At 51.1% G+C, this 14,288-nt stretch overlaps 1 non-coding gene across 1 annotated transcript; it reads right to left on the minus strand.

Moving 5' to 3' along the window:
• Positions 1 to 13,824: 13,824 nt before the first annotated feature.
• On the minus strand, positions 13,825 to 13,932 carry LOC147716920 (U6 spliceosomal RNA). Its single transcript, XR_015296265.1, has one exon. It is a non-coding gene; the product is annotated as a U6 spliceosomal RNA (small nuclear RNA).
• Positions 13,933 to 14,288: the final 356 nt, after the last annotated feature.

Below are 14,288 nucleotides of genomic sequence, written 5' to 3' on the forward strand. Positions count from 1 at the left end.
TTAGCAGCTTCTCGAATAGAGACCGCACCTTTGAGAGACAGGGTGGATAAGCTTTCCAGAAACCCCTTTGACGTTAATGTCGCTAGCAACCCCTAAATACAAGTGACGGTACCGCCCCCTTTACCTTTAGCTAGTCCGGAAAAATATGCAGGGGATCCTCATAAGATCCAGGTTTTCTTGACTCAGGTATTACTCCATTTTTCGTGTAAACCCTCGTCTTTCCCTAATCATCATTCTAGAGTGGCTTACGCCATGTCTTATCTGACTGGAGACGCAGCGAATTGGGTGGTTCCGTTAGTTAAGAATAACGATCCGGTTTTGTCCAATTGGGACGCTTTTCGGACAGCATTTGAAGGGGTTTTTGATAGACGGACTACAACTTTCCGTGCAGATAAGGAGTTGTTAAGTCTGCGTCAGGGGAGGAACAATTTGGTGACTTATCTCATGTCTTTTAATCGCTTGGTGGCCAGAAGAGAAGCGGATGTCTCTTTTCTATCAGGGGTTACGAGACGGGTTAAAAGACGTGATAGCCCAAATAGACCCTCAGCCTACTAGCTGTTCTGGTCTGATAAGTCTTTCCCTTTGCCTGGATGGTAGAATGGCGGATCGTAGTGGAGATAGACCAAGGGGTGAGAGCGCGTCTATAGAACAGTCAAATATCCTAGGAAGGAGATCACTTCCAGTGACTCCTCTAGCGAACCCATAGAAATAGGTGCCATTCGGGCACCTCTCTCACTTACTGAGAGAGAAAGCCATCGCACACAAGGTTTGTGCATGTTTTGCGGCAAAAAGGGGCACTTCGTACGTGACTGCCCTTCCAAACCAAAGTCGCAAGGGTTTTCCTATCAAAACAAAAAGGCATCTGTTTCTGTTGCGAACACTGAGGCTGAGAGTACCTCAATGCCTTCTCACGATAGTCACCAAAGGAGAGTGAAAGATACCGTCATTGTCTGGTAATGCTATCAAGGATACTGAAACACACATTGTGTTAGTGGCAGGTCTGGAATGTCAACAACAGATACATCAAGTGTTGGCTATGTTGGACTCAGGAGCCACAGGAAACTTTATAGATAGTGGGTTGTTGACAAGATTGGCTATTGAACGCATACCTAGAGAGAAACCTGAAGAGGTGTTGGCAGTTGATGGCAAGCCATTAAAATCTGGTTTTGTTACTGATCAAACCGAGGCTTTGCAATTGTCCATATGTGAGGGTACTCGTCAACATGTGGAAACCATAACTTTGAACATTATAGCTGCTCCTCAATACGAGGTCATTCTAGGAATGCCATGGTTTGGGCACCACAATCCTACAATAGACTGGAAAAAGAAGTCTGTCAGGTTTTTATCCAAAGAGTGCAATAAAAGCTGTTGGCATGAAACCGACTCCCCTGCACTAGCGTTGACTTGTCTTTTCTGGGTATCCACCGCAGCAGAAAAAGATGTGATTTTACCACCAGAATACTCCCAGTTTGCTGATGTCTTTAGTAAGAAACAGGCAGAACAACTTCCCCCCCATAGGATCTACGATTGTCAGATTGATCTGGTAGAGGGGGCAGCAATTCCGGCTTGCAGGGTATATGCATTGTCAGAACCAGAAACTATACATCTGAGAGAGTACTTAGATCGTTTTTTGGCCCTGGGATTCATCAGGCCTTCTCGCTCACCAGCGGCATCCCCTCTATTCTTCGTAGTGAAGGCCAGTGGGGAATTGAGGGCTTGTTGTGATTATAGAACACTGAAAAAGAACACGGTCAGGAACCGATACCCTTTACCCCTGATCTCCGTCTTACTTGATCAGGTACGAGAGGCTAGTGTTTACACCCGGTTAGATCTCAGAGGGGCATACCATCTGGTAAGGGTTAGAGAGGGGATGAATGGAAGATGGCTTTTAAAACTAGGTGTGGGCTATATGAGTACACCGTGATGCTTTTCGGGCTATGTAACGCCCCAGCCGCCTTTCAGTTCTTCCTGAATGATGTTCTGAAAGAGTATGTTGACCGCTCGGTGGTTGTCTATATTGATGACATCTTGGTGTATTCTAAGTCTACCGAGGAGCATACTCGTCATGTTGTTGAAGAGTTGACAAAATTGAGAGAATTTCACCTTTACTGCAAACTGAGTAAATGCAAATTTGGAGTGAATGTAGTGGAATTCCTGGGTGTGATCCTATATCCTGATGGGTTGAGTATGTCCATACGAAAAGTGCAGGCAGTAGAAGAGTGGCCCCTTCGTAAAAGTGTCAGGGATGTCCAATGCTTTTTGGGGTTTGAGAATTACTATTGCAGAACTTTTCACAGGTGGCAGCACCCATCACCAGTTTGCTCCGTAAGGGCGTACCTTTTGTCTGGACTCCTGAGGCATCCAGGGCTTTTATGTATCTGAAGCAGATATTTACCACAGCTCCTGTGCTCAGACATCCACAGTTAGAGTGTCCTTTTATAGTTGAGGCAGACGCGTCGGACGTAGCCATTGGTGCCATCCTCTCCCAAAGAGACAAAGAGACTGGCCAGTTACACCCTGTTGCGTATCTTTCCAGGAAGCTCAACGAAGCAGAAAGAAATTACACTATAGCCGAGAAAGAACTGTTAGCTATAAAAAGAGCTTTTCAGGAGTGGCGCCATTTTCTGTGGAGTGCTAGACATCCAATCACTGTATACTCCGGCCATCGCAATCTGCAGTACATGAAGTCACCCCGTCATCTCACACAAAGACAGATGAGATGGTCTCTGTTTTTTGCCGAATTTGACTTTGTGATCACCTACAGGCCAGGGTCGGATAATCGCAAGGCGGATTCATTGTCACGCCAAGACACTGTAACGGAAGGACAAACCTCTGTTCCCAAGGCCATCATCAATCCGGCCAATGTCTTATGTGTGATCCATATTGTTGGAAAGTGGGTTATTGGTAGGGGCAAATGTAGGTCTGCCACTGTCAATAAGGCCACTAACACATGATAGGACTCAGCATAGGTCTTAGAAAAGTATTCCTTTGCTCAACCCTTGGTAACGTGGCTGCGAGCAGACAGGCTTAACTTCAAAGACAGGTATGTAAAGCATTTAAAAACACAATTTCAGTAAATAATTAAGACACCACACAAAATAAAAATCCAACACCAATTTATAAAAATAGGTAATGTTTTTATCTTCTAATGACACCAAAACGAAAATAATCCACTGTAGGGAACCAGAGATATTAATTTTTAAAGATTAGTCACTTTCTTGTGCTTAGAAACCAACAGTGCCCCTTTAAGTCATTTCGTTTTCTATGTCAGGGACACACCTTTATAAATTGTTCTGAGCAATTCTCACCACTGTAGTGAGCCGCCTTCTTCAGCAAGTGGGGTCCAGTTAGAACACCTTCCTGGCGTTCTGCTTGCAGGTATCAAAGTATCCAACACACAATCCAAGGTTCTGGAATCTCCAAGAGGGTCCTTGAAAGTGTGAAACTTCAATTCCGCAATCCAGTTGAACAAAACCCTTACAAATCCACTGGTACTCCAGGCTTTGAATTCTTTGTGGGGCTGTTCAGGTGAGCTCTGTTAACCTGTAGCTTGCAGTGAGTTTCCACTCTTGAGTCTTTTGGCAGCAAGGTAATCCACAGGGCTGTAGTTTCAGAGGGTGCAGTCTTCATAGGTCATGCCTTAGAGTTCCTTGCACACAGCAAAATCGTCAGCAGGGCACTTCTTGCTTCATTTAGTTTCAAGCAGCAGATCTGGAGGGCTCTGCCCCTCTCAGATACTTATTAAAAATCCTCTGGGTCAAGCACCAGGTCACTGCAGACCAATGAGAGCAGGGCAACTCCTCCTAGTTATGACCACATCCGGTGGAGTGTGGCATTTAGTTTGTCCCAGAGTGCATTATCCTTCCAAATCCATAATGGCTGATTTTGCAGCAAGGAGTTTAGAGCTGGCTAAACACACCTCCTGGGATATCTCATTTCCATGGACGATCCCAGTAACATCTGCAAATTATTTTCTTAAGCCTAGTCCTGACTCTGGGTCACTACTGTCAAAGTGGACTAAAACCCAGGCCTCCCCTCTTGCCTTTGAAGAGCGTGGTTTACGACGCCACCTTCTGGCCTGGCATTCTTATAGAACAGATCACTGCCCTCCCAGCAGCCTGGCTAATCCACTTAACTCTGACCAATCAGGGCAGACCACTGAAAGGCTGAATTTGGACTTACAAACAAGAAAGTCTCATAACTTATTGTATGTACACTTTAGGAGAAATTCAACAATATAATATTGTTGGATTTAATACGACCATTCTGGGAAGTCTTTGAATGATCCGGCTAGTCCTCTCCTATCAATATTTATTAATCAATCACTTACTACCATGTTAACCTATGGGCCATTGGGGTTTGCAATGGGGAAAATGACTTGCGCCACTTTTGTAGCACCAGGGCTTATAAAACCATATTTTATAAGTATTTCCCTAATTTCTACCGTACCCCCACCCCCTGTGCAACTAGGGGAGACTTCAGGGGTTCTGAATCTGCAGAAATATTGCAGATCACCCTTACCCAATTCTTCCAGCAGCAAAGTCGAATTTGAGCACCTCTTTAAGACAATGTGGGGAGTGAAAAGTAAAATTTCACTTTACCCAGGCTTCTAAAAACCCATTTTATAAGGGCGCTCCTTATAGATAACTGACCCCCCACCCCTGGAATACCTAGGGGTGACCCTGGGGGTCCCTAATATGCAAAGACTTGGTAGGTTTTTCGTTTTTAAGGGCCCCTACCCCCAAAGTCGAGTTTGGGCACAATTTAAGGTTTAAAAACTGTCCTAGCCACCAGTGCAGCTTTTAAACTGACCTCAGGCTTCAGCACTGCACACATGCTGGTGTAGAGAATCTGCTGGCCTCTAAACTGACATGCCCCAGGATACTGGAGACTTCTAGGTAGTTTCAATCCCCTGCCCTATTACATACTAGGGGCTTAGGTGGTAGGTCATGCCAACTACAGGGGTACCCCACCATACTAAAGTGTACCCTGGTGTAGGTTGGGTGTCTTAACTGTGTTATAATGTGTTCCTTTTGGCTTGGCACTGGCCCTGGGCCTGGTTAAACAGAGACCAGGGTCAGTCAGAGTCAGTTACCACCAGTTCAAGTCAACAAAAAGTTGGGGGGTGCCCAGGGCACAGGATGACTTTGCAACACATATCGATCAATTTCTTACAGAGGTGAAGGATGGCTAAAGTGGGAAAAAAAGGAGAACAATCGCAGTATCAAAAAAGGATTACCATTCCAGAATGACAGGTTGTTCCTGTCGAACAAATCCCTACAAAAAAAGGCATATGAATGGTGTCATGTGGTGCCATTGGAAAAAAAACCATGGATCTGGTGCAACGCCATTTTTGGTGGAGAACCATGTCCAAGGATGTGCGTGCTTGGACGAGTCTATGCGAGGAATGTGCAAGGGGAAAAGGGGTCAACACCCAGAGAAAAGGGAAACTCATGCCTCTGCTGACCCCTCGTCGTCCCTGGCAGAACGTTAGCCTTGACTTCATCACTGGTCTCCCCCTGGACCAGGGGTTTTCTGCCATTCTGGTGGTGGTCGATAGCCTCTCAAAAATGGGCCATTTTCTCCCGTGCAAGAACTTGCCCACAGCAGGTCAAACGGCCCAATTGCTGTTGGACGGTGTTTTCAGGTTGCATGGTTTGCCAGAAGTGATCGTTTCAGACCGAGGCCCTCAATTCATTGCGAGTTTCTGAAGAACGTGGTGTAAAACCCTTCAGATAGAGTAGGCGGTCTCTACGAGTTTCCACCCTCAGACCGACGGCCAGACTGAACAATTGAACCAGACTTTAAAGAAGTATCTGCGTTGTTATGCGATGGGTTGTCTCCGTTCAAGACGAACTATGGTTATGATGCTAAGACTTTGCCCGTCACCATACCCGGGAGTCTGTCTGATCAGCCTTCGGTCTTGGTGCACGTCAGGAGGTTGCATGCTGTTCACAGGGCTGCCCGCAGACATTTGCTGATCGCTAATCGGGAGTACAACAAATGGGAAGACAAACATCGGATAGAGGGACCGCAATACCGAGTGGGTGACAGCGTATGGTTGTCCACAAAGAACATCAGATTCAAGATGCGTAGCATATTTCATCCTCTGTTCATCGGCCCGTACAAGGTAGTGTGTCAGGTCAACCCTGTGGCATACAAGCTGAAGCTACCTATCAGTCTTCGCATACATCCGGTTTTCCACTGTAACCTTTTGAAGCCAGCGTTGGGGATGTGGCGTCGTCGACCTTCGCCTGTGATCTGTGATGGTGGTGCGGAATATAAAGTATGGAAGATCCTAGACTCATGCTATCGGCGTGGTAAGCTCTGGTATCTGGTCTCATGGAAGGGCTACACGTCGAAGGATGACTCCTGGGAGCCTTGTGTCAACGTTCATGCCCCGGCGGCTGTTCGTGCTTACTTCCTCAGAAATCCCTCTAAGCCAGGTTCTAGGAGGCGCTGAGAGGGAGGACCTACTGTCAGGAATTGTTCTTGCATCCTCTTTGGTTATGCGCCTGCCTAACAACTACAACTCCCAGAAGCCAATGGGAGGAATTCAGGGGTTATCACAGCGCCAGTCGCGCACACCGTGTGCGTAATTCTTTTTCCGTTTCCTGCAGCCCTGCCCGGAGGATCCCGCGCCGGAGGTCTCCGGTAGATGATTGTTCCACTTTTCACCACAACGTGGTGAGTACTTGGAAATCTTGATACGGGTGGGAATATTCCCCGTAAATCGTTGCTTGCACTGAAGCTTCGCTTCTCTAGAGCAATATCAGCGCGGATGCGCTTGGTGTCGCGTTTGTTTAAACGTTATATGCCGGATACGTTAAGTGGGGAAATAAACGAAGAAAAAGCGGAGGAGATTAACCGCATTAACCCTGGGCTCAGGGTTTGTTCTTCACGATACTTTTGAACCGGGCAGCATTTACTTTTTGGTCTCAACGCATATGCGTGTCTATTGTCACTTAAGCTGGATCCTGTTGTTTAAGGAATCTTGAAAGATTCTCGGAGTACACAGAGAAAAGGCATTGGTTATGCTAACACCGTGGAAGCCTTGTTCTCCAGGGTGATTTCTGTTTGATTTATCTGGGAGCGTAATCAGCGGTGACGTAACCGCAGAAGTAATTTGTTTTCTGACTCTAGGTGGCTGGTTACTCATTTGGAATAGTGCGGTGGTATGCAACACCGTGGAAGCCCAGCCATTTAAACCAGTTATCTACAGAATAAACACCCTTCTAAGCAGGATTGCAGTTTAATCTTCAAAGCTCATAGGAGTTATATTCTGCCTTGATTGTTCTATGCTGCCTTCTTTTTTCCCCTAGAACTGGTGAGCTAGCATATATGTCCTTTTAGATATTTGTAAGGTCATATTGTCTATAGGTTCTGCATTAAATTTTGCTCTTGTATGCATTAGATGGTATCGTTTGGAGTGCTCTTTTGAGATGGATGGTCCACATAGAGTATGCTGTTCCAGTTGATATTTAAGGTATGCAAGAGTTCTTTAGCAAGACTTAATGAGAGTAGTCTTTTGTATTCTTAATGTTCTGATCTTCTGCTTTTCTTCTTTTAGGTTCTCCTCCCCGCTGTCCCGGTCCCTTTTTTTCCCCTCACCTGATAACCCTGCAACTCTGTTACATTTATTTTCGGAGTTTGGGGATGTCTGGAGGTGGACCCCATATAGCATCATCCAGATCCTGAGGAGTCCTGGTTCTAACAAGCATGACCCCTCCGGACCCGAACCAGAAAGGCCTGGAGCAGCGGAAAGGTGGGAAGGCATACGGAACACCCTGAGGCCAAGGAGAAGTCAAGCCGTCAACTCCCAGAGCCCTGAGACAGCGGCCCAGGGAACAAAACAGGCCCACCTTGGCATTTTCTGGGTCCGCAAATAGGTCCACAAAAGGGAGACACCATCAACCAAGTAATCTGGCAAACACACTGGGAAGGAGGGAGAAATTCTTTGACGAGGGAATGTCCCTGTTCATGGGCCCGTACACTTTCTACCACCCCGAATCTAGAGAGCAGACTGACCCAGCGCCCAGATCTGTACCCACAGAAAATGTCCCTGGCAATCAAGTTCAAGGACCTGGACCTGGTCCCCCCATGTCTGTTCACATAGGACTTCGCCACCAGATTGTCCATTTGAACCAACACTTAATGCCTCTCAGAGAGTCCTTAAAAGTGAAACAGGGCTAGCCAAATGGCCCCCAACTCCCGACTGTTCAAAGACCTTAGGGAGTCCTGCAGGGACCAGCACCCCTGAACCTGGTTTGACTCCAGCCAAGCACCCCACCCAGACTTTCTGGCAACTGAAGTCATCACAATCAGAGCCAGAGGAGCCAAGGAAACCCCGGCCAGAGGATGACGCAGGCAGAGCCACCAGGAGAGGTCCTCCCGGATCTGGACAGTCATTGGCAGCGGAGACAACAGACTCGGAGACCCCGGAGACCAACACAACAGGATCAAGTTGGCCATGCAAAGAAGGTGAAAATTAGCCCAGGGAACCAGAAACACCACAGAAGCCAAATGCCCCTGCACCCTCAGTCATTTCACTGCCATTGGAGCGTCCCAGGACATCAAGCCCAGAATGTGGGACTGAAGAGAGACCAGGCACCAATCTGATAGTGTAACATGGCTGAGGAAAGTCTGAAAATGAGCCTCGATGAACACCATGTCTCTAGTGGGGACCAAAGAGGATTTTCCCCAGTTCACCAAAAAGCTGTGTCCGTGAAGAACCTTCAAGGCCCCCTTGATCTGAGTGAGCAAAAGAGACTCCTCGGCAGCATGTAGTAAGAGTTGTCCAAATAAGGATGAATGAAAACTCCTTCTGCATCATGAGAACCATGAGGGGTGCCAGGACCTTTGTGAAGACCCTGGGCAAGGACTTGAGGCCGAAGGGAAGAACACAAAATTGAAAATGGTTGTCCCCGTAGCAAATCTCAGGAAACGCTGAGAAGAAGTGGTGACAGGGACGTGGATATAAGCGTCCTCGAGATCCATAGAGGCCAAAAACTCACCCGGCCGAACCAGAGGAATAATCGCCTGAAGGGTCAACATATGAAAGTGAACCGTTCCAACCCAAGAGTTGACCCATTTGAGATCCAGAATAGGCCTAAACTCGCCTGACACCTTCTGCACCAGGAACCGAATGGAATAGGCTCAGGTGCCGATGTCTACGACTGAAACCCGGCAGATGGCCCGTTTGGCAAGCAAACTGGACATCCTGTCCAGCAGAGCCACTCTGTGTGGACCTGAGACGGGCACCGGAGTCAGCCGAACCCCAGTATCCTGAGGAACCTGCCAAAGTCGATCACATAACCAAGACCCACAGTGCTCAGGACCCAGCCTTCCAAAACGTCCAGCTCCCACCATGGAAGAAAATGCCAGAGTCGACCTCCAACTGGCAGTGAATCGTTCAGACAGTCGTTGTCAGGGACCCACAATTGCAGAGCCCTTAGGCATGGAGGCAGCATGCTCGGGGGAAAAACATGTCTATAAACGCCTCCTCCAGAAAGACTGACTAGACTCATGGTTCTGGGATGACCGAGGGGCAATATTCCAAGGCTTATGCATGCTTCTGTTCTTTGAAAGCTTTAGAGATCATGGCAGGCAATTGGTCCCCCAAAAAAGACTGGCATTCAAAGGGCAACATCAACAAAGGCGCAGTTTCTCCAGGATCAGCCTTCCAGTGCCAGTGCCAAAGGGAACGATCCACCGCCACCAAGGTCCCAGTGGACATTACAGAGGATTTAATAATGCCAGATGAAATGTCAGCTAACAGCTTAACCTGCTGTTCCATTGCGGGCAGAAGGTCAGAGCACTGCGCAGAATTAGCAGAGAAAAGGCTGGCCCTCAGTGCCAAGTTGTCAACAGGAAGAGCCTTCTTAAGGCCAGAGTCCACTTTTTTATCTGTAGCATCAGATGGGGTATAATCCTGGGGCTGTATAGCCATTTTGCCAATCAGCGTGGCCAGGATAAAGTCCAATTTCACATTGTGAGACATTGGGTTCTCCCCCTCCAAAAGGTAAAGCTTCTGAAGGAAGCGAGGGACCTGCAACCTGTCCACCTCACGCAATTCTCTGATCACCATCTCCTTCACCGGGCCCTGAAAAGGCATGCCCAACCGAGAGAGTTTAGTGTACTGAGGAAAAAGAGTCCCACAGGCCTTGCCCAGATGGAAGGCAGGGAACCCCAAATTGTCTCATACATGAGCCAGAACGCCCAACATCTCCTCCCTGGAGACATAATACCGCCAGAGGGCAATGTCTCCTCCCTGAAGACATAATTACCGCCAGAGGAGGTAAAAGGTAAAAGGTCCCTCACCTTCCGATGGGGATAAATCACCCACAAGATCTGATGTACAAGGATAAGACAGATCAGAAGGCACTTGACGAACCTGCAGAGCCCTAGTCACAGCAGCCTCAATCATGCCTTGCACTTCCTCCTTAGACATGAGAGGCCCGTCACCCCCTGTAAGGCCCGGGCCTCTAGGGCATATCGGGGAACCAGAGAACCATAGAACCATCAGTAAAAGAAGGGGAAGAAGCAGACACTAGGTTGTTCCTCTTGAACAACCTCTTGCGACCCATGTTTGTAAAATAATGGAGAAGCCACCCTCCAGCACCCTCCTATAAGGGCTGGAACAAATTCAGTTGACAATCAGTAAAAATCTGGCAGAAAAACAACACGAAAAACCGGGAAAAATCTCCAAAAACCAAAAAAGAAATAAAAAACCGGGCTCATACCCATCCTACTGGGTCCACTCGATGTGTGCAGGCACGGACGTAGAGGCTGCTTTGCAACCCTGACCTGGAAACTCAGCCCCAGCCGCAGGAGGACCGCCGCTCACCATCGCGGCTTCCTGAGCAACCGCGCCGCCCCGACCATGAGGGGAACGAGGAGAGGAAGCCATGCGGGAGAGCACTGCCGAGGGCCCCTCTGTCACAGAGAACCAGACCGAAGACTCCTCAGTGCCGCCACAGGGAGGAATGTCAAAGATAAGTCTTACCTAGGGAGACAATAAAGAACAGGGAAAGCTGGGGGCGGGTGGAGTTTTTATAGGCTGGGGGTAGGTCTAGAGGGAGGTGGGGCCTCATTTGTGCTGAAGGAAGGCGATGGAGGGGCGGGAGGTGATAACTGGTACGAAGATGCCAGGAATAAGAGTAATGCCCCGGTTACTTACCGGTAATCTTCATTACTCCGAGTATAGTCTTCCTCGCCACATGAGTTACATAGTGAGCTTTAGCTCCACAACAGAACCCTCCAAAGCAAAAAGAAACCACCTCCCACCCCCTCCCAACATGGCCGACCAGTCCCACCTGACCTCTATAAGAGGCGGACCGGCCCAACCAACAGCCTGATCTACCAAGCAAACAATGAAGCCGATAGCCAGACAGGGAGGGGGGGAGGGAACTCATGTGGCGAGGAAGACTATACTCGGAGTAATGAAGATTACCGGTAAGTAACCGGGGCATTACCTCCTCGTAAGTCTTCCTCGCCCCCTGAGTTACATAGTGAGCAAATACCCAAGCCAACAAGGCTTCATTGACCACCATAAAAACAACACCACACGGTGATGCAGAGAAACCAACCCAAGGTTGAAGTAGAACAATTGACAAGAAAACAGGGATCACAGGAAACCTGAAATCAAGATACACAGGAAAAGTCGGCCAGCCAGGAGCCGCAGCACCCGCCTTCCGAACGGCCCCAGCGAAGACCCCCGGGACCGAAAGAGTCCCATGAACAAGGCGGGGGACGACCCCGCCGACGCCCGACAAAACTCCACAGAGGAGACCCCCTGAAGGGGGCCCAGGACACCGGGCCACACCCCGTGGACCGACCCCGGACCCCCGCCGGATCCACCGAACCCAGCGAAGAGTAGGAAGGGAAGATAGCCTGTGGAAGCCAGCGAACCAAGGTGGAAGGCGGGCCAATGGCCCGAACGAACCAGGCCAACAGACACAAACAGGCCATCCCCCCGGGAAAGGAAAGACGTGCGGCAAAGAGAAGCCAAAACAGCACGCCGTCAACCAGCCCGGACAAGAGAGGAACCTCGTCGGCAGGGAAAAGGCGGTAAAGATACCACCCGAGCCCGGGACACCCGGGAAGGAACCCCGGGAAGGCAACGGGGGACAAGCCGGAGGAACAGCCAGTCCGGCAAGACCCGCAACAAGGGAGGGGAGCGGAGGCACGACCCCCGCACGCCCAACCGCCCAGCAGACACCACTGCCATCAGGAAGAAAACCACCTCAAAGGTGAGGCCGAAGCCAGGGGCACAAAGGGCGGACCCTGAAGAGCTCGCGGACCGAGAGAGAGAGAACCCACGGGGGAGACAGGCAGAGCGTCCCAGGGCGACGGAGACAACAAACTCCGGAGCCAATCGAGCCACCAGGGAAACCAGCCCGTCGAACACCGGACTGTGGAAGGCCCGCAAGGCAGCCCATCGGGCCCACCGGGAAGAAGCGGCCACGCCCAAGGAAAATACCTCAGCCAGGAATCCAAGACCCGCAAGGGGTCCACGGAGGAGCGGTCAGCACCAAGCCGACCGCACCAAAGCCAGAAGGGAGCCCCTCGCCAGGCACAGTAAGAGAAAGTGGAAGACCAGTGGTAGCCCAGTAGCAAAACCACCGCCCCAGAAGATCAACCCGAGCAAGCAGCGACAACCGCTCAAGAATCAGGCCTGCAGAAGGAGGCAGGCCAGCAGAAAGGGCCGGCTCATCCCCGCCTCCGGGTGCGGGGGACCCAACCCTGGAACGAGAAGAACCCTGTACGGCCAGAAGGCTCGAACCGCCAGTACGCAAAAGGAGCGGGTACCAGGGGCGGCGGCCCCGCCGGGTACCACAAACAGGAACGCCCCCCGAAGATGCGAGTCACTGCGCAGGGGCCAAGCCACCCAGCTCAGTATCGTTCCAACAGAAGGCCATGCGCTGCCGAAGCGAGCGCCCAGGAGCACCCAGGCCCCGCCCAAGCGAATCCCGTAGAGGAACCGTGAGAGCAGAGGGCACAGGGGAAACGCGAACAGCAGACCGAAAGGTCAAGCGACAGACAAGGCAAGCACAAGGACCCGGGAGGTGAGAGTAGCATCCCGGCAAACAGGGCCGAGTCCCCCACTGCGAACAGGGCCACCGGAGGCAGACCGAGTGGAGGCCCCAGGCGTCGAAACACCATCGGGGTCAGGGTGAGACCAGTCAACGAAGGCCAGATACGACCCCGTCGAACTGCCCCCACCCCGTCGGACCCCGGGGGACAGACAGCCCGAAGGGACATGACCGGTGACACACCCACCATCAGGTCGGCCGACCCGACCAAGACACGGGGACACCGGAGCATCGGTGTAAAAGATGGCAGGCCAGGAGGACCGTTAGCGGGACTCAAACCCGAGGAGACTACGGCCTAAACACAGCGCCATAGACCACTCGGCCATCCTCCAGCCACCTCCGAGCACGAGGAGCCGCGCGACTGCAGGAGAACCCCACGACCTCCAAATGACCCGGCGCCAAAGGACGCCCCCTCCCCCGACAAAACCAGAGGGAAGTACCGGGACCAGGCACACGCCCCCCCCCCCGAAGGAGGAAAAGCCCGAGACGAGGACCGAAGGGACCCCGTACATAGGTCAGGAAGCCGACGGATGAGAGACACCGCCAGACGTGGAGCCTCACCCACGGGGGGGAAAAAGAACGAGGCCGAGAGGAAACACACGGCCAGACAGGGAACCCCAAGACCCACACCCGGCGAAGAAGATCCACCAGGCGGGCCAGGAGCACAGCACCCCCCCTCTTGGGCCACAAGGCAAGCCCAACGGAAGAACCCGCAACCGAGAGCGGGGACCTTTTCTTGGAACGCTTCACGAATTTGCGTGTCATCCCTGTGCAGGGGGCCATGTCAAACTTCTCAGCATCGTTCCAATCTCAGTACCTGTGCTGCCGAAGCGAGCACCCCACTCGCAGGCCGGCCCCACAGGCCAAACCACGGTCCCAGAAAAACCTACAGGTGAGACAAGGGAAGGAGCAGGAACCCCAACCCGTCGAGACGGTGGGACCCCGCGGAACGTCCGCAAGATCAGCAAGACCGGACAGCAAGCCCGAAGAGCCCAAGAACCTGGACAGCCACGTTCCAGGACGGGATGCCACGGAGGCAACCGCCCCCCCCCCCAGGGGACCCCCTGGAGCGAGAGGGCCGAAAGTCAGTATCAGGGGGCGAAAAAGGGAGCGGCAGAACCAGCACGAGACCGGTAACAGCTGAAACTCGGGCCCGGACCCGCCGAAGGACCCCACCCATGCAAGGGCGGGACG

This window comes from Lissotriton vulgaris, chromosome 5 (assembly GCF_964263255.1).
Source record: "Lissotriton vulgaris chromosome 5, aLisVul1.2, whole genome shotgun sequence".
Taxonomy (NCBI): domain Eukaryota; kingdom Metazoa; phylum Chordata; class Amphibia; order Caudata; family Salamandridae; genus Lissotriton; species Lissotriton vulgaris.